The 18,207-nt window shown below is 64.3% G+C and overlaps 1 protein-coding gene across 1 annotated transcript in view; it reads right to left on the bottom strand.

The window, feature by feature from the left end:
- The window catches only part of LOC141105086 (uncharacterized), a 32,053-nt gene extending 17,097 nt beyond the window's left edge, over positions 1-14,956 (bottom strand). Inside the window, exon 1 of the mRNA XM_073594930.1 lies at positions 14,015-14,956. The gene's annotated coding sequence lies outside the window, so the exon portion shown is untranslated. The remainder of the gene's footprint in view (positions 1-14,014) is intronic.
- Between the last annotated feature and the right edge of the window lie 3,251 nt (positions 14,957-18,207).

Below are 18,207 nucleotides of genomic sequence, written 5' to 3'. Positions count from 1 at the left end.
GGCGGGATGGAGAGCGGGGGACGGGATGGAGAGCGGGGGACGGGATGGAGAGCGGGGGACGGGATGGAGAGCGGGGACGGGATGGAGAGCGGGGGACGGGATGAAGAGCGGAGGACGGGATGAAGAGCGGGGGGCGGGATGAAGAGCGGGGGGCGGGATGAAGAGCGGGGGGCGGGATGAAGAGCGGGGGGCGGGATGGAGAGCGGGGGGCGGAATGGAGAGCGGGGGACGGGATGGAGAGCGGGGGACCGGATGAAGAGCGGGGGGACAGGGTGGAAGCGGAAGGGAGGGGACAGGGTGGACAGCGGGGGGACAGGGTGGACAGCGGGGGACAGGGTGGACAGCGGGGGACAGGGTGGACAGCGGGGGGACAGGGTGGAGAGCGGGGGGGAGGAACGGGATGAAGAGCGGGGGGCGGGATGAAGAGCGGGGGGCGGGGGACGGGATGAAGAGCGGGGGACGGGATGAAGAGCGGAGGACGGGATGGAGAGCGGGGGACGGGATGGAGAGCGGGGGACGGGATGGAGAGCGGGGACGGGATGAAGAGCGGAGGACGGGATGGAGAGCGGAGGACGGGATGGAGAGCGGAGGACGGGATGGAGAGCGGAGGACAGGATGGAGAGCGGCGGACGGGATGAAGGGGATGAAGAGCGGGGGACGGGATGGAGAGCGGCGGACGAGATGGAGAGCGGCGGACGGGATGGAGAACGGGGGACGGGATGAAGAGCGGAGGATGGGATGAAGAGCGAGGGGCGGGATGAGAGCGGGGGGCGGATGAAGAGCGGGGGGCGGGATGAAGAGCGGGGGGCGGGATGGAGAGCGGGGGACGGGATGGAGAGCGGGGGACCGGATGAAGAGCGGGGGACCGGGATGAAGAGCGGGGGACAGGGTGGACAGCGGGGACAGGGTGGACAGCGGGGGACAGGGTGGAGAGCGGGGGCGGGAATGGAGAGCGGGGGGCGGGATGGAGAGCGGGGGGCGGGATGGAGAGCGGGGGACGGGAAGAAGAGCGGGGGACGGGATGGAGAGCGGGGGACGGGATGGAGAGCGGCGGACGGGATGAAGAGCGGCGGACGGGATGAAGAGCGGGGGACGGGATGAAGAGCGGGGGACGGGATGAAGAGGGGAGGACCGGGTGGAGAGCGGGGGACAGGGTGGAGAGCGGGGGACAGGGTGGAGAGCGGGGGACAGGATGGAGGAGCGAGGGACGGGGGTGTGGATGGAGAGCGGGGAACAGGGTGAAGAACGAGGGACGGATGAAGAGCGAAGGACGGGATGAAGAGCAAGGAACGGGATGAAGAGCAAGGAACGGGATGAAGAGGGGAGGACCAGATGAAGAGTGGGGGGACGGGGGTGGAGAGCGGGGAACGGGGTGGAGAGCGGGGGACGGGGGTGTGGATGGAGAGCAGGGGATGGGATGAAGAGGGGAGGACCGGATGAAGAGCGGGGGACGGGAAAGAGAGCGGGGGACGAGATGAAGAGCGAGGGATGGGATGGGGAACGGGATGAAGAGCGGGGGGCGGGATGGAGAGCGGGGGACGAGATGAAGAGCGGAGGACGGGATGGAGAGCGGAGGACGGGATGGAGAGCGGAGGACGGGATGGAGAGCGGAGGACGGGATGGAGAGCGGAGGACGGGATGGAGAGCGGAGGACGGGATGGAGAGCGGAGGACGGGATGGAGAGCGGAGGACGGGATGGAGAGCGGAGGACGGGATGGAGAGCGGAGGACGGGATGGAGAGCGGGGGACGGGATGGAGAGCGGGGGACGAGATGAAGAGCGGAGGACGGGATGGAGAGCGGAGGACGGGATGAAGAGCGGGGGACGGGATGGAGAGCGGGGGGACGGGATGGAGAGCGGAGGACGGGATGGAGAGCGGGGGACGGGATGGAGAGCGGCGGACGGGATGGAGAGCGGCGGACGGGATGAAGAGCGGCGGGCGGGATGGAGAGCGGCGGACGGGATGAAGAGCGGCGGACGGGATGGAGAGCGGCGGACGGGATGGAGAGCGGCGGACGGGATGGAGAGCGGCGGACGGGATGGAGAGCGGGGGACGGGATGGAGAGCGGGGGACGGGATGAAGAGCGGAGGACGGGGATGGAGAGCGGAGGACGGGATGGAGAGCGGAGGACGGGATGGAGAGCGGAGGACGGGATGGAGAGCGGAGGACGGGATGGAGAGCGGGGGACGGGATGAAGAGCGGGGGACGGGATGAAGAGCGGGGGACGGGATGAAGAGCGGGGGACCGGATGAAGAGCGGGGGACAGGGTGGACAGCGGGGGACGGGATGGAGAGCGGGGGACGGGATGGAGAGCGGGGGACGGGATGGAGAGCGGGGGACGGGATGGAGAGCGGGGGACGGGATGAAGAGCGGGGGACGGGATGAAGAGCGGGGGACGGGATGAAGAGCGGGGGACGGGATGAAGAGCGGGGGACGGGATGAAGAGCGAGGGACGGGATGAAGAGCGAGGGACGGGATGAAGAGCGGGGGACGGGATGGAGAACGGGATGAAGAGCGGGGGACGGGATGAACAGCGGGGGGGAGGAACGGGATGAAGAGCGGGGGATGGGATGAAAAGGGGAGGACCGGATGAAGAGCGGGGACGGGATCAAGAGCGGTGGGAGGGATGAAGAGCGGTGGGAGGGATGAAGAGCGGTGGGAGGGATGAAGAGCGGGGGGCGGGATGGAGAGCGGGGGGCGGGATGGAGAGCGGGGGGCGGGATGGAGAGCGGGGGACGGGAAGAAGAGCGGGGGACGGGATGGAGAGCGGGGGACGGGATGGAGAGCGGCGGACGGGATGAAGAGCGGCGGACGGGATGAAGAGGGGAGGACCGGGTGGAGAGCGGGGGACAGGGTGGAGAGCGGGGGACAGGGTGGAGAGCGGGGGACAGGGTGGAGAGCGGGGGACAGGGTGGAGAGCGGGGGACAGGGTGGAGAGCGAGGGACGGGGGTGTGGATGGAGAGCGGGGAAACAGGGTGGAGAGCGGGGGGACAGGGTGGAGAGCGGGGGACAGGGTGGAGAGCGGGGGACAGGGTGGAGAGCGAGGGACGGGGTGTGGATGGAGAGCGGGGAACAGGGTGAAGAACGAGGGACGGATGAAGAGCAAGGAACGGGATGAAGAGCAAGGAACGGGATGAAGAGGGGAGGACCAGATGAAGAGTGGGGACGGGGTGGAGAGCGGGGAACGGGGTGGAGAGCGGGGGACGGGGGTGTGGATGGAGAGCAGGGGATGGGATGAAGAGGGGAGGACCGGATGAAGAGCGGGGGACGGGAAAGAGAGCGGGGGACGAGATGAAGAGCGAGGGATGGGATGGGGAACGGGATGAAGAGCGGGGGGCGGGATGGAGAGCGGGGGACGAGATGAAGAGCGGAGGACGGGATGGAGAGCGGAGGACGGGATGGAGAGCGGAGGACGGGATGGAGAGCGGAGGACGGGATGGAGAGCGGAGGACGAGATAAAGAGCGGAGGACGGGATGGAGAGCGGCGGACGGGATGAAGAGCGGGGGACGGGATGGAGAGCGGGGGACGGGATGGAGAGCGGGGGACGGGATGGAGAGCGGGGGACGGGATGGAGAGCGGGGGACGGGATGAAGAGCGGGGGACGGGATGAAGAGCGGGGGACGGGATGAAGAGCGGGGGACGGGATGAAGAGCGAGGGACGGGATGAAGAGCGACGGACGGGATGAAGAGCGGGGGACGGGATGGAGAGCGGGGGATGGGATGGGGAACGGGATGAAGAGCGGGGGACGGGATGAACAGCGGGGGGGAGGAACGGGATGAAGAGCGGGGGATGGGATGAAAAGGGGAGGACCGGATGAAGAGCGGGGGACGGGATCAAGAGCGGTGGGAGGGATGAAGAGCGGTGGGAGGGATGAAGAGCGGTGGGAGGGATGAAGAGCGGTGGGAGGGATGAAGAGCGGGGGGCGGGATGGAGAGCGGGGGGCGGGATGGAGAGCGGGGGACGGGAAGAAGAGCGGGGGACGGGATGGAGAGCGGGGGACGGGATGGAGAGCGGCGGACGGGATGAAGAGCGGCGGACGGGATGAAGAGCGGGGGACGGGATGAAGAGCGGGGGACGGGATGAAGAGGGGAGGACCGGGTGGAGAGCGGGGGACAGGGTGGAGAGCGGGGGACAGGGTGGAGAGCGGGGGACAGGGTGGAGAGCGAGGGACGGGGGTGTGGATGGAGAGCGGGGAACAGGGTGAAGAACGAGGGACGGATGAAGAGCGAAGGACGGGATGAAGAGCAAGGAACGGGATGAAGAGCAAGGAACGGGATGAAGAGGGGAGGACCAGATGAAGAGTGGGGGACGGGGTGGAGAGCGGGGAACGGGGTGGAGAGCGGGGGACGGGGGTGTGGATGGAGAGCAGGGGATGGGATGAAGAGGGGAGGACCGGATGAAGAGCGGGGGACGGGAAAGAGAGCGGGGGACGAGATGAAGAGCGAGGGATGGGATGGGGAACGGGATGAAGAGCGGGGGGCGGGATGGAGAGCGGGGGACGAGATGAAGAGCGGAGGACGGGATGGAGAGCGGAGGACGGGATGGAGAGCGGAGGACGGGATGGAGAGCGGAGGACGGGATGGAGAGCGGAGGACGGGATGGAGAGCGGAGGACGAGATAAAGAGCGGAGGACGAGATAAAGAGCGGCGGACGGGATGAAGAGCGGGGGACGGGATGGAGAGCGGGGGACGGGATGGAGAGCGGGGGACGGGATGGAGAGCGGGGGACGGGATGAAGAGCGGGGGACGGGATGAAGAGCGGGGGACGGGATGAAGAGCGGGGGACGGGATGAAGAGCGGGGGACGGGATGAAGAGCGAGGGACGGGATGAAGAGCGAGGGACGGGATGAAGAGCGGGGGACGGGATGGAGAGCGGGGGATGGGATGGGGAACGGGATGAAGAGCGGGGGACGGGATGAACAGCGGGGGGGAGGAACGGGATGAAGAGCGGGGGATGGGATGAAAAGGGGAGGACCGGATGAAGAGCGGGGGACGGGATCAAGAGCGGTGGGAGGGATGAAGAACGGTGGGAGGGATGAAGAGCGGTGGGAGGGATGAAGAGCGGTGGGAGGGATGAAGAGCGGGGGGCGGGATGGAGAGCGGGGGGCGGGATGGAGAGCGGGGGACGGGAAGAAGAGCGGGGGACGGGATGGAGAGCGGGGGACGGGATGGAGAGCGGCGGACGGGATGAAGAGCGGCGGACGGGATGAAGAGCGGGGGACGGGATGAAGAGCGGGGGACGGGATGAAGAGGGGAGGACCGGGTGGAGAGCGGGGGACAGGGTGGAGAGCGGGGGACAGGGTGGAGAGCGGGGGACAGGGTGGAGAGCGGGGGACAGGGTGGAGAGCGAGGGACGGGGGTGTGGATGGAGAGCGGGGAACAGGGTGAAGAACGAGGGACGGATGAAGAGCGAAGGACGGGATGAAGAGCAAGGAACGGGATGAAGAGCAAGGAACGGGATGAAGAGCAAGGAACGGGATGAAGAGGGGAGGACCAGATGAAGAGTGGGGGACGGGGGTGTGGATGGAGAGCGGGGGATGGGATGAAGAGGGGAGGACCGGATGAAGAGCGGGGGACGGGATGGAGAGCGGGGGACGAGATGAAAAGCGAGGGATGGGATGGGGAACGGGATGGAGAGCGGGGGACGAGATGAAGAGCGGAGGACGGGAAGGAGAGCGGAGGACGGGATGGAGAGCGGCGGACGGGACGAAGAGCGGGTGACGGGATAGTGAGCGGAGGACGGGATGGAGAGCGGCGGACGGGATGGAGAGCAGCGGACGGGATGAAGAGCGGGGGACGGGATGAAGAGGGGAGGACCGGATGAAGAGCGGGGGACCGGATGAAGAGCGGGGGACAGGGTGGAGAGCGGGGGACAGGATGGAGAGCGAGGGACGGGGGTGTGGATGGAGAGCGGGGAACAGGGTGAAGAACGAGGGACGGATGAAGAGCGAAGGACGGGATGAAGAGCGAAGGACGGGATGAAGAGCAAGGAACGGGATGAAGAGGGGAGGACCAGATGAAGAGTGGGGGACGGGGTGGAGAGCGGGGGACGGGGGTGTGGATGGAGAGCGGGGGATGGGATGAAGAGGGGAGGACCGGATGAAGAGCGGGGGATGGGATGGAGAGCGGGGGACGAGATGAAGAGCGAGGGATGGGATGGGGAACGGGATGAAGAGCGGGGGACGGGATGGAGAGCGGGGGATGGGATGAAAAGGGGAGGACCGGATGAAGAGCGGGGGACGGGATGAAGAGCGGAGGACGGGATGAAGAGCGGGGGGCGGGATGAAGAGCGGGGGGCGGGATGGAGAGCGGGGGGCGGGATGGAGAGCGGGGGACGGGATGGAGAGCGGGGGACGGGATGAAGAGCGGGGGACGGGACGAAGAGCGGAGGACGGGATGGAGAGCGGGGGACGGGATGGAGAGCGGGGGACGGGATGGGGAACGGGATGAAGAGCGGGGGACAGGATGAACAGCGGGGGGGAGGAACGGATGAACAGCGGGGGATGGGATGAAAAGGGGAGGACCGGATGAAGAGCGGGGGACGGGATGAAGAGCGGGGGACGGGATGAAGAGCGGGGGGCGGGATGGAGAGCGGGGGGCGGGATGGAGAGCGGGGGACGGGATGGAGAGCGGGGGACGGGATGGAGAGCGGGGGACGGGATGGAGAGCGGGGGACGGGATGAAGAGCGGAGGACGGGATGAAGAGCGGGGGGCGGGATGAAGAGCGGGGGGCGGGATGAAGAGCGGGGGGCGGGATGAAGAGCGGGGGGCGGGATGGAGAGCGGGGGGCGGAATGGAGAGCGGGGGACGGGATGGAGAGCGGGGGACCGGATGAAGAGCGGGGGACAGGGTGGAAAGCGGGGGACAGGGTGGACAGCGGGGGACAGGGTGGACAGCGGGGGACAGGGTGGACAGCGGGGGACAGGGTGGACAGCGGGGGACAGGGTGGAGAGCGGGGGGGAGGAACGGGATGAAGAGCGGGGGGCGGGATGAAGAGCGGGGGGCGGGGGACGGGATGAAGAGCGGGGGACGGGATGAAGAGCGGAGGACGGGATGGAGAGCGGGGGACGGGATGGAGAGCGGGGGACGGGATGGAGAGCGGGGGACGGGATGAAGAGCGGAGGACGGGATGAAGAGCGGAGGACGGGATGGAGAGCGGAGGACGGGATGGAGAGCGGAGGACGGGATGGAGAGCGGAGGACGGGATGGAGAGCGGCGGACGGGATGAAGGGGATGAAGAGCGGGGGACGGGATGGAGAGCGGCGGACGAGATGGAGAGCGGCGGACGGGATGGAGAACGGGGGACGGGATGAAGAGCGGAGGATGGGATGAAGAGCGAGGGGCGGGATGAAGAGCGGGGGGCGGGATGAAGAGCGGGGGGCGGGATGAAGAGCGGGGGGCGGGATGGAGAGCGGGGGACGGGATGGAGAGCGGGGGACCGGATGAAGAGCGGGGGACCGGATGAAGAGCGGGGGACAGGGTGGACAGCGGGGGACAGGGTGGACAGCGGGGGACAGGGTGGACAGCGGGGGACAGGGTGGAGAGCGGGGGGCGGGATGGAGAGCGGGGGGCGGGATGGAGAGCGGGGGACGGGAAGAAGAGCGGGGGACGGGATGGAGAGCGGGGGACGGGATGGAGAGCGGCGGACGGGATGAAGAGCGGCGGACGGGATGAAGAGCGGGGGACGGGATGAAGAGCGGGGGACGGGATGAAGAGGGGAGGACCGGGTGGAGAGCGGGGGACAGGGTGGAGAGCGGGGGACAGGGTGGAGAGCGGGGGACAGGATGGAGAGCGAGGGACGGGGGTGTGGATGGAGAGCGGGGAACAGGGTGAAGAACGAGGGACGGATGAAGAGCGAAGGACGGGATGAAGAGCAAGGAACGGGATGAAGAGCAAGGAACGGGATGAAGAGGGGAGGACCAGATGAAGAGTGGGGGACGGGGTGGAGAGCGGGGAACGGGGTGGAGAGCGGGGGACGGGGGTGTGGATGGAGAGCAGGGGATGGGATGAAGAGGGGAGGACCGGATGAAGAGCGGGGGACGGGAAAGAGAGCGGGGGACGAGATGAAGAGCGAGGGATGGGATGGGGAACGGGATGAAGAGCGGGGGGCGGGATGGAGAGCGGGGGACGAGATGAAGAGCGGAGGACGGGATGGAGAGCGGAGGACGGGATGGAGAGCGGAGGACGGGATGGAGAGCGGAGGACGGGATGGAGAGCGGAGGACGGGATGGAGAGCGGAGGACGGGATGGAGAGCGGAGGACGGGATGGAGAGCGGAGGACGGGATGGAGAGCGGAGGACGGGATGGAGAGCGGAGGACGGGATGGAGAGCGGAGGACGGGATGGAGAGCGGAGGACGGGATGGAGAGCGGGGGACGGGATGGAGAGCGGGGGACGGGATGGAGAGCGGGGGACGAGATGAAGAGCGGAGGACGGGATGGAGAGCGGAGGACGGGATGAAGAGCGGGGGACGGGATGGAGAGCGGGGGACGGGATGGAGAGCGGAGGACGGGATGGAGAGCGGGGGACGGGATGGAGAGCGGCGGACGGGATGGAGAGCGGCGGACGGGATGAAGAGCGGCGGGCGGGATGGAGAGCGGCGGACGGGATGAAGAGCGGCGGACGGGATGGAGAGCGGCGGACGGGATGGAGAGCGGCGGACGGGATGGAGAGCGGGGGACGGGATGGAGAGCGGGGGACGGGATGAAGAGCGGAGGACGGGATGGAGAGCGGAGGACGGGATGGAGAGCGGAGGACGGGATGGAGAGCGGAGGACGGGATGGAGAGCGGAGGACGGGATGGAGAGCGGAGGACGGGATGGAGAGCGGAGGACGGGATGGAGAGCGGGGGACGGGATGAAGAGCGGGGGACGGGATGAAGAGCGGGGGACCGGATGAAGAGCGGGGGACAGGGTGGACAGCGGGGGACGGGATGGAGAGCGGGGGACGGGATGGAGAGCGGGGGACGGGATGGAGAGCGGGGGACGGGATGGAGAGCGGGGGACGGGATGAAGAGCGGGGGACGGGATGAAGAGCGGGGGACGGGATGAAGAGCGGGGGACGGGATGAAGAGCGGGGGACGGGATGAAGAGCGGGGGACGGGATGAAGAGCGAGGGACGGGATGAAGAGCGAGGGACGGGATGAAGAGCGGGGGACGGGATGGAGAACGGGATGAAGAGCGGGGGACGGGATGAACAGCGGGGGGGAGGAACGGGATGAAGAGCGGGGGATGGGATGAAAAGGGGAGGACCGGATGAAGAGCGGGGGACGGGATGAAGAGCGGTGGGAGGGATGAAGAGCGGTGGGAGGGATGAAGAGCGGTGGGAGGGATGAAGAGCGGGGGGCGGGATGGAGAGCGGGGGGCGGGATGGAGAGCGGGGGGCGGGATGGAGAGCGGGGGACGGGAAGAAGAGCGGGGGACGGGATGGAGAGCGGGGGACGGGATGGAGAGCGGCGGACGGGATGAAGAGCGGCGGACGGGATGAAGAGGGGAGGACCGGGTGGAGAGCGGGGGACAAGGTGGAGAGCGGGGGACAGGGTGGAGAGCGGGGGACAGGGTGGAGAGCGGGGGACAGGGTGGAGAGCGGGGGACAGGGTGGAGAGCGGGGGACAGGGTGGAGAGCGAGGGACGGGGGTGTGGATGGAGAGCGGGGAACAGGGTGGAGAGCGGGGGACAGGGTGGAGAGCGGGGGACAGGGTGGAGAGCGGGGGACAGGGTGGAGAGCGGGGGACAGGGTGGAGAGCGAGGGACGGGGGTGTGGATGGAGAGCGGGGAACAGGGTGAAGAACGAGGGACGGATGAAGAGCAAGGAACGGGATGAAGAGCAAGGAACGGGATGAAGAGGGGAGGACCAGATGAAGAGTGGGGGACGGGGTGGAGAGCGGGGAACGGGGTGGAGAGCGGGGGACGGGGGTGTGGATGGAGAGCAGGGGATGGGATGAAGAGGGGAGGACCGGATGAAGAGCGGGGGACGGGAAAGAGAGCGGGGGACGAGATGAAGAGCGAGGGATGGGATGGGGAACGGGATGAAGAGCGGGGGGGCGGGATGGAGAGCGGGGGACGAGATGAAGAGCGGAGGACGGGATGGAGAGCGGAGGACGGGATGGAGAGCGGAGGACGGGATGGAGAGCGGAGGACGGGATGGAGAGCGGAGGACGGGATGGAGAGCGGAGGACGAGATAAAGAGCGGAGGACGGGATGGAGAGCGGCGGACGGGATGAAGAGCGGGGGACGGGATGGAGAGCGGGGGACGGGATGGAGAGCGGGGGACGGGATGGAGAGCGGGGGACGGGATGGAGAGCGGGGGACGGGATGAAGAGCGGGGGACGGGATGAAGAGCGGGGGACGGGATGAAGAGCGGGGGACGGGATGAAGAGCGAGGGACGGGATGAAGAGCGACGGACGGGATGAAGAGCGGGGGACGGGATGGAGAGCGGGGGATGGGATGGGGAACGGGATGAAGAGCGGGGGACGGGATGAACAGCGGGGGGGAGGAACGGGATGAAGAGCGGGGGATGGGATGAAAAGGGGAGGACCGGATGAAGAGCGGGGGACGGGATCAAGAGCGGTGGGAGGGATGAAGAGCGGTGGGAGGGATGAAGAGCGGTGGGAGGGATGAAGAGCGGTGGGAGGGATGAAGAGCGGTGGGAGGGATGAAGAGCGGGGGGCGGGATGGAGAGCGGGGGGCGGGATGGAGAGCGGGGGACGGGAAGAAGAGCGGGGGACGGGATGGAGAGCGGGGGACGGGATGGAGAGCGGCGGACGGGATGAAGAGCGGCGGACGGGATGAAGAGCGGGGGACGGGATGAAGAGCGGGGGACGGGATGAAGAGGGGAGGACCGGGTGGAGAGCGGGGGACAGGGTGGAGAGCGGGGGACAGGGTGGAGAGCGGGGGACAGGGTGGAGAGCGGGGGACGGGGGTGTGGATGGAGAGCGGGGAACAGGGTGAAGAACGAGGGACGGATGAAGAGCGAAGGACGGGATGAAGAGCAAGGAACGGGATGAAGAGCAAGGAACGGGATGAAGAGGGGAGGACCAGATGAAGAGTGGGGGACGGGGTGGAGAGCGGGGAACGGGGTGGAGAGCGGGGGACGGGGGTGTGGATGGAGAGCAGGGGATGGGATGAAGAGGGGAGGACCGGATGAAGAGCGGGGGACGGGAAAGAGAGCGGGGGACGAGATGAAGAGCGAGGGATGGGATGGGGAACGGGATGAAGAGCGGGGGGCGGGATGGAGAGCGGGGGACGAGATGAAGAGCGGAGGACGGGATGGAGAGCGGAGGACGGGATGGAGAGCGGAGGACGGGATGGAGAGCGGAGGACGGGATGGAGAGCGGAGGACGGGATGGAGAGCGGAGGACGAGATAAAGAGCGGAGGACGAGATAAAGAGCGGCGGACGGGATGAAGAGCGGGGGACGGGATGGAGAGCGGGGGACGGGATGGAGAGCGGGGGACGGGATGGAGAGCGGGGGACGGGATGAAGAGCGGGGGACGGGATGAAGAGCGGGGGACGGGATGAAGAGCGGGGGACGGGATGAAGAGCGGGGGACGGGATGAAGAGCGAGGGACGGGATGAAGAGCGAGGGACGGGATGAAGAGCGGGGGACGGGATGGAGAGCGGGGGATGGGATGGGGAACGGGATGAAGAGCGGGGGACGGGATGAACAGCGGGGGGGAGGAACGGGATGAAGAGCGGGGGATGGGATGAAAAGGGGAGGACCGGATGAAGAGCGGGGGACGGGATCAAGAGCGGTGGGAGGGATGAAGAGCGGTGGGAGGGATGAAGAGCGGTGGGAGGGATGAAGAGCGGTGGGAGGGATGAAGAGCGGGGGGCGGGATGGAGAGCGGGGGGCGGGATGGAGAGCGGGGGACGGGAAGAAGAGCGGGGGACGGGATGGAGAGCGGGGGACGGGATGGAGAGCGGCGGACGGGATGAAGAGCGGCGGACGGGATGAAGAGCGGGGGACGGGATGAAGAGCGGGGGACGGGATGAAGAGGGGAGGACCGGGTGGAGAGCGGGGGACAGGGTGGAGAGCGGGGGACAGGGTGGAGAGCGGGGGACAGGGTGGAGAGCGAGGGACGGGGGTGTGGATGGAGAGCGGGGAACAGGGTGAAGAACGAGGGACGGATGAAGAGCGAAGGACGGGATGAAGAGCAAGGAACGGGATGAAGAGCAAGGAACGGGATGAAGAGGGGAGGACCAGATGAAGAGTGGGGGACGGGGTGGAGAGCGGGGAACGGGGTGGAGAGCGGGGGACGGGGGTGTGGATGGAGAGCAGGGGATGGGATGAAGAGGGGAGGACCGGATGAAGAGCGGGGGACGGGAAAGAGAGCGGGGGACGAGATGAAGAGCGAGGGATGGGATGGGGAACGGGATGAAGAGCGGGGGGCGGGATGGAGAGCGGGGGACGAGATGAAGAGCGGAGGACGGGATGGAGAGCGGAGGACGGGATGGAGAGCGGAGGACGAGATAAAGAGCGGAGGACGGGATGGAGAGCGGCGGACGGGATGAAGAGCGGGGGACGGGATGAAGAGCGGGGGGACGGGATGAAGAGCGGGGGACGGGATGGAGAGCGGGGGACGGGATGGAGAGCGGGGGACGGGATGGAGAGCGGAGGACGGGATGGAGAGCGGAGGACGGGATGGAGAGCGGAGGACGGGATGGAGAGCGGCGGACGGGATGAAGAGCGGCGGACGGGATGAAGAGCGGCGGACGGGATGAAGAGCGGCGGACGGGATGAAGAGCGGCGGACGGGATGAAGAGCGGCGGACGGGATGGAGAGCGGCGGACGGGATGGAGAGCGGGGGACGGGATGGAGAGCGGGGGACGGGATGGAGAGCGGGGGACGGGATGAAGAGCGGAGGACGGGATGGAGAGCGGAGGACGGGATGGAGAGCGGCGGATGGGATGGAGAGCGGGGGACGGGATGAAGAGCGGCGGACGGGATGGAGAGCGGCGGACGGGATGGAGAGCGGGGGACGGGATGGAGAGCGGGGGACGGGATGGAGAGCGGGGGACGGGATGGAGAGCGGAGGACGGGATGGAGAGCGGAGGACGGGATGGAGAGCGGAGGACGGGATGGAGAGCGGGGGACGGGATGAAGATCGGAGGACGGGATGAAGAGCGGGGGACGGGATGAAGGGGATGAAGAACGGGGGACGGGATGAAGAGCGGGGGACGGGATGAAGAGCGGGGGACGGGATGAAGAGCGGGGGACGGGATGGAGAGCGGGGACGGGATGGAGAGCGGGGGACGGGATGGAGAGCGGGGGACGGGATGAAGAGCGGGGGACGGGATGAAGAGCGGGGGACGGGATGAAGAGCGGGGGACATGATGAAGAGCGGGGGACGGGATGAAGAGCGGGGGACGGGATGGAGAGCGGGGGACGGGATGGAGAGCGGGGGACGGGACGAAGAGCGGGGGACGGGACGAAGAGCGGGGGACGGGACGAAGAGCGGTGGGAGGGATGAAGAGCGGGGGACGGGATGAAGAGCGGGGGACGGGACGAAGAGCGGGGGACGAGATGAAGATCGGAGGACGGGATAAAGAGCGGAGGACGGGATGAAGAGCGGGGGACGGGATGAAGAGCGGGGGACGGGATGAATAGCAGGGAAATTTAAAGAGAGTAGGGGATGGGTGGTCTGGGCTCCTCGGGGGAGGGGTTTCTAGGCAGCCAATCATACTGGCCTCAAGTTTCTGAACTGGGCGGGTCATCAGTGGACACGCCCCCCAGGGTCCCCCCACCTACCATGGCCCTGGTTGACCTTTCTATCACCCCCCTCCCCCCAGAATTGGTTGCAGTTCTCCTTCAATAGACGGACCAGAGGTCACATCTCCATGGTAACCAGTCCGTGCCTCCTGCAGAGGGCTCAGTGTTCCCCGGAGGTCTCCCTTAGCAACCATATACACTACACAGGGACGCAGAGCTGTCTGGTTGCTATGGGTGACCGCACCGAATTCCTGGACAGCAGAACGATATTTCCCGGGGCACAAGGTGTTAACCCGCCACTCACCGACCCTCACGCACCGATCCTCACCGACCACTCAATCCCACTTCCGGTTCATGGAGCGCACCTCACTTCCGCAGCATGCGTTCCACGCCTCGGAGCGAGAAAACCACCCGAGACCAACATGGCCGCCGGGGACCGCCCGCACTAGTGCGCATGCTCCGCAGTCAAAGACGCAGTCTTTGTTGTCCCGAGGAGGCAGAAAGGGGCGGGGAGTTTATATTAACCCTTCCACTGCTCAATACACATTAACCCTTTACTGTCCACCCCCCACATAACTTTACCCCTTTACTGTCCCCTCTTTTACTGCAACCCCTTCAGGTACAGAGAGATACCTCTTATCTTCCATATTCCTGAAGTAAATGTCCGGCTAAAACTTTTTTTAACATTTCGGACGGCGTGTGGAGGGGTTAAAGCCCCTGTCAGGTTTTTTTTTTTTTGCTCTCCCAGATTCCGCTAGAGAGATTTCCCCTCACTTCCTGTCCTGGTGACAACACTTTCCCCAGACAGGAAGACTCGATTCACATCTATGCATGTTGCTTTTGAGTGTTTCTGCAGTGCTTTTTGCGGTGCTTGCCGCTTTTTTGACACTATTTTGCTGCGATTTCCGATATCTTATTTTTTTACACCGTATATAACTGGCTGCTAAGGAGGGCGCCGGGAAAGCCGACCGCCACGTTCTTAACAACCGATGAGTCATCAGCTGTCAGCCTGGACTTGTGACATCACTGCCCAGACATGATGGGTCCGTGCTGTCAGGAGGGGGTGGGGCATCGGGATGATGTCATGCTGTGGCCACGCCCCCATCGTTATCTAAGGAATGCTTGACATCGGCGCGGACAGATCAGCAGGACGCAGCATCGGAGGAGGGTCGTCGGCGGAGGAAGAAGAACACCGGACAAAGAAGATAGAAGAAAGAAGAAGACCGGAAGAAGAAGTGCGAGAAGGAGAAGACCGGAGGAGGAAGATGGAGGAAGACCGGAGGACGAAGCGGGAGAAGGAGAAGACCAGAGGAGGAAGATGGAGGAAGAAGCGGGAGAAGGAGAAGACCGGAGGAGGAAGATGGAGGAAGAAGCGGGAGAAGGAGAAGACCGGAGGGGGATGATGGAGGAAGAAGCAGGAAGAAGGAGAAGACCAGAGGAGGAAGATGGAGGAAGAAGCGGGAGAAGACCGGAGGAGGAAGATGGAGGAAGACCGGAGGAAGAAGCGGGAGAAGGAGAAGACCGGAGGAGGAAGATGGAGGAAGAAGTGGGAGAAGGAGAAGACCGAAGGAGGAAGATGGAAGAAGAAGCGGGAGAAGGAGAAGACCGGAGGAGGAAGATGGAGGAAGAAGCGGGAGAAGGAGAAGACCGGAGGAGGAAGATGGAGGAAGACCGGAGGACGAAGCAGGAGAAGGAGAAGACCGGAGGAGGAAGATGGAGGAAGAAGCGGGAGAAGGAGAAGACTGGAGGAGGAAGATGGAGGAAGAAGCAGGAGAAGGAGAAGACCAGAGGAGGAAGATGGAGGAAGAAGCGGGAGAAGACCGGAAGAGGAAGATGGAGGAAGACCGGAGGAAGAAGCGGGAGAAGGAGAAGACCGGAGGAGGAAGATGGAGGAAGAAGTGGGAGAAGGAGAAGACCGGAGGAGGAAGATGGAAGAAGAAGCGGGAGAAGGAGAAGACCGGAGGAGGAAGATGGAGGAAGAAGCAGGAGAAGGAGAAGGCCGGAGGAGGAAGATGGAGGAAGAAGCGGGAGAAGGAGAAGACCGGAGGAGGAAGATGGAGGAAAAAGCGGGAGAAGGAGAAGACCGGAGGAGGAAGATGGAGGAAGAAGTGGGAGAAGGAGAAGACCGGAGGAGGAAGATGGAGGAAGAAGCGGGAGAAGACCAGAGGAGGAAGATGGAGGAAGAAGCGGGAGAAGGAAAAGAACCGGAGTAGGAAGATGGAGGAAGAAGCGGGAGAAGGAGAAGAACGGAGGAGGAAGATGGAGGAAGAAGCGGGAGAAGGAGAAGACCGGAGGAGGAAGCTGGAGGAAGAAGCGGGAGAAGGAGAAGACCAGAGGAGGAAGATGGAGGAAGAAGAGGGAGAAGGAGAAGACCGGAGGAGGAAGATGGAGGAAGAAGCGGGAGAAGGAGAAGACCGGAGGAGGAAGATGGAGGAAGAACAGGAGAAGGAGAAGACCAGAGGAGGAAGATGGAGGAAGAAGCGGGAGAAGGAGAAGACCGGAGGAGGAAGATGGAGGAAGAAGCGGGAGAAGGAGAAGACCAGAGGAGGAAGATGGAGGAAGAAGCGGAGAAGGAGAAGACCAGAGGAGGAAGATGGAGAAAGAAGCGGGAGAAGGGGAAGACTGGAGGAGGAAGATGGAGGAAGAAGCGGGAGAAGGAGAAGACCAGAGGAGGAAGATGGAGGAAGAAGCAGAAGAAGGAGAAGACCAGAGGAGGAAGATGGAGGAAGAAGCAGGAGAAGACCGGAGGAGGAAGATGGAGGAAGACCAGAGGAAGAAGCAGGGAAGAAGAAGATATTTTTAATAAAAGACTTGTCAAAAACTGTCTACTGTATTTTGTCACACTACACTACTTTTTTGTGGTGAGTGGGCAGGGGTACAATGTACCCCATACTCATTCACCTAGGGTGGAGGACAGAATCTGGGGGCCCCCTTGTTAAAGGGGGCTTCTGGATTCTGATAAACCCCCCACCCCGCTCGCTCGTCCCCTCCCTCTCCTGACCTGCCGGGCTGCATGCTCAGATAAGGGTCTGGTATGGATTTTGGCATAGGGGTCCCCTCCGAATCCATACTAGACCCAAGGGCCTGGTATGGACCTGGAGTCAGAAGAGGGGGCCCACACCGTTTTTTTTTCACAATTTATTTTTTGCCAGCTTTTTTTTTTACATTCAGCTGTCAGCGGGGAAGCCCGCTGACAGCTGATGACTCATCGGTTGTTAAGGACAAGGCTTCCCAGCCCCCCCCCTTAGCAACCAGTTATATACAGTGAATGTACAGCTAAAAAAACACAAATCGCCGTAAAAATTCAGAACTTGCATTTTGGATGTGGGTCCATTGAACGCTGCATTTTGCGGGGAAAAAAAGTCCCTGACCTTTTCCTAAAACACAGAGGCACAAAAATGCATTCATGTGAACGTGTTCCATAGGAAGGAGGAGAACTCTTCAATGGCATCGGGGACAGACTTCCCCTCACTTCCTGTCCTGGTGACAACGGTTTCACCAGACAGGAAATTCGGGGAACTCTCCAACTGCATCGGGAACAGACTTCCCCTCACTTCCTGTCCTGGTGACAACGGTTTCACTAGACAGGAAATGCGGGGAACTTTCCAACGGCATCGGGGACAGACCTCCCCTCACTTCCTGTCCTGGTGACAAAAGTTTCACCAGACAGGAAATTAATGGAACTCTTCAACGGCATCGGGGACAGATTTCCCCTCACTTCCTATCCTCCTGACAATTTTTTACCAGCCAGGAAGTGATGAGAATGCAGAGGCCGCAGCATTTCCTCCAACCTGAAGGTGCACTGCACTGTGTTTTCGGGCGCGGTAGGAGCCCATTGAGGACAAATAGAGAAATCAAGGAATCATGATGTTCTTATGGACCATAAATTAAAATCCCAGCCCTCCATTGTATGAATCCAAGGTGATCCAAGACTATGGGCAGGCAGGGAGATTCAAGACCAAGAACAGATGGTGAGATCCAAGACTAAAGGTGGGCAGAGAGAACCAAGACCCAAATCAAATGTGGAGATCCAAGACCCAGAACAGACAGGGAGATCCAAGACCAGGGCAGGCAAACTGAACCAAGACCACGAACGGGCAGGGAGATCCAAAACCCAAGACAGACAGGGAGATTCCAGGGTCAGGTAAGGTGATCCAAGACCCAAAACAGGCAGGGCGATTCAGGACAGACAGGGAGATCAAAGACCCAGGACTAGGGATGAGCCGAACACCCCCCGGTTCGGTTCGCACCAGAACCCGCGAACGGACCGAAAGTTCGCACGAACGTTAGAACCCCATTGACGTCTATGGGACTCGAACGTTCGAAATCAAAAGTGCTCATTTTAAAGGCTAATTTGCATGGTATTGTCCTAAAAAGGGTTTGGGGACCCGGGTCCTACCCCAGGGGACATGTATCAATGCAAAAAAAACTTTTAAAAACGGCCGTTTTTTCGGGAGCAGTGATTTTAATGATGCTTAAAGTAAAAAAAAAAAGTGA

This window comes from Aquarana catesbeiana, linkage group LG08 (assembly GCF_042186555.1).
Source record: "Aquarana catesbeiana isolate 2022-GZ linkage group LG08, ASM4218655v1, whole genome shotgun sequence".
Lineage (NCBI taxonomy): Eukaryota > Metazoa > Chordata > Amphibia > Anura > Ranidae > Aquarana > Aquarana catesbeiana.
This window is presented reverse-complemented; position numbering and strand designations above follow the sequence as displayed.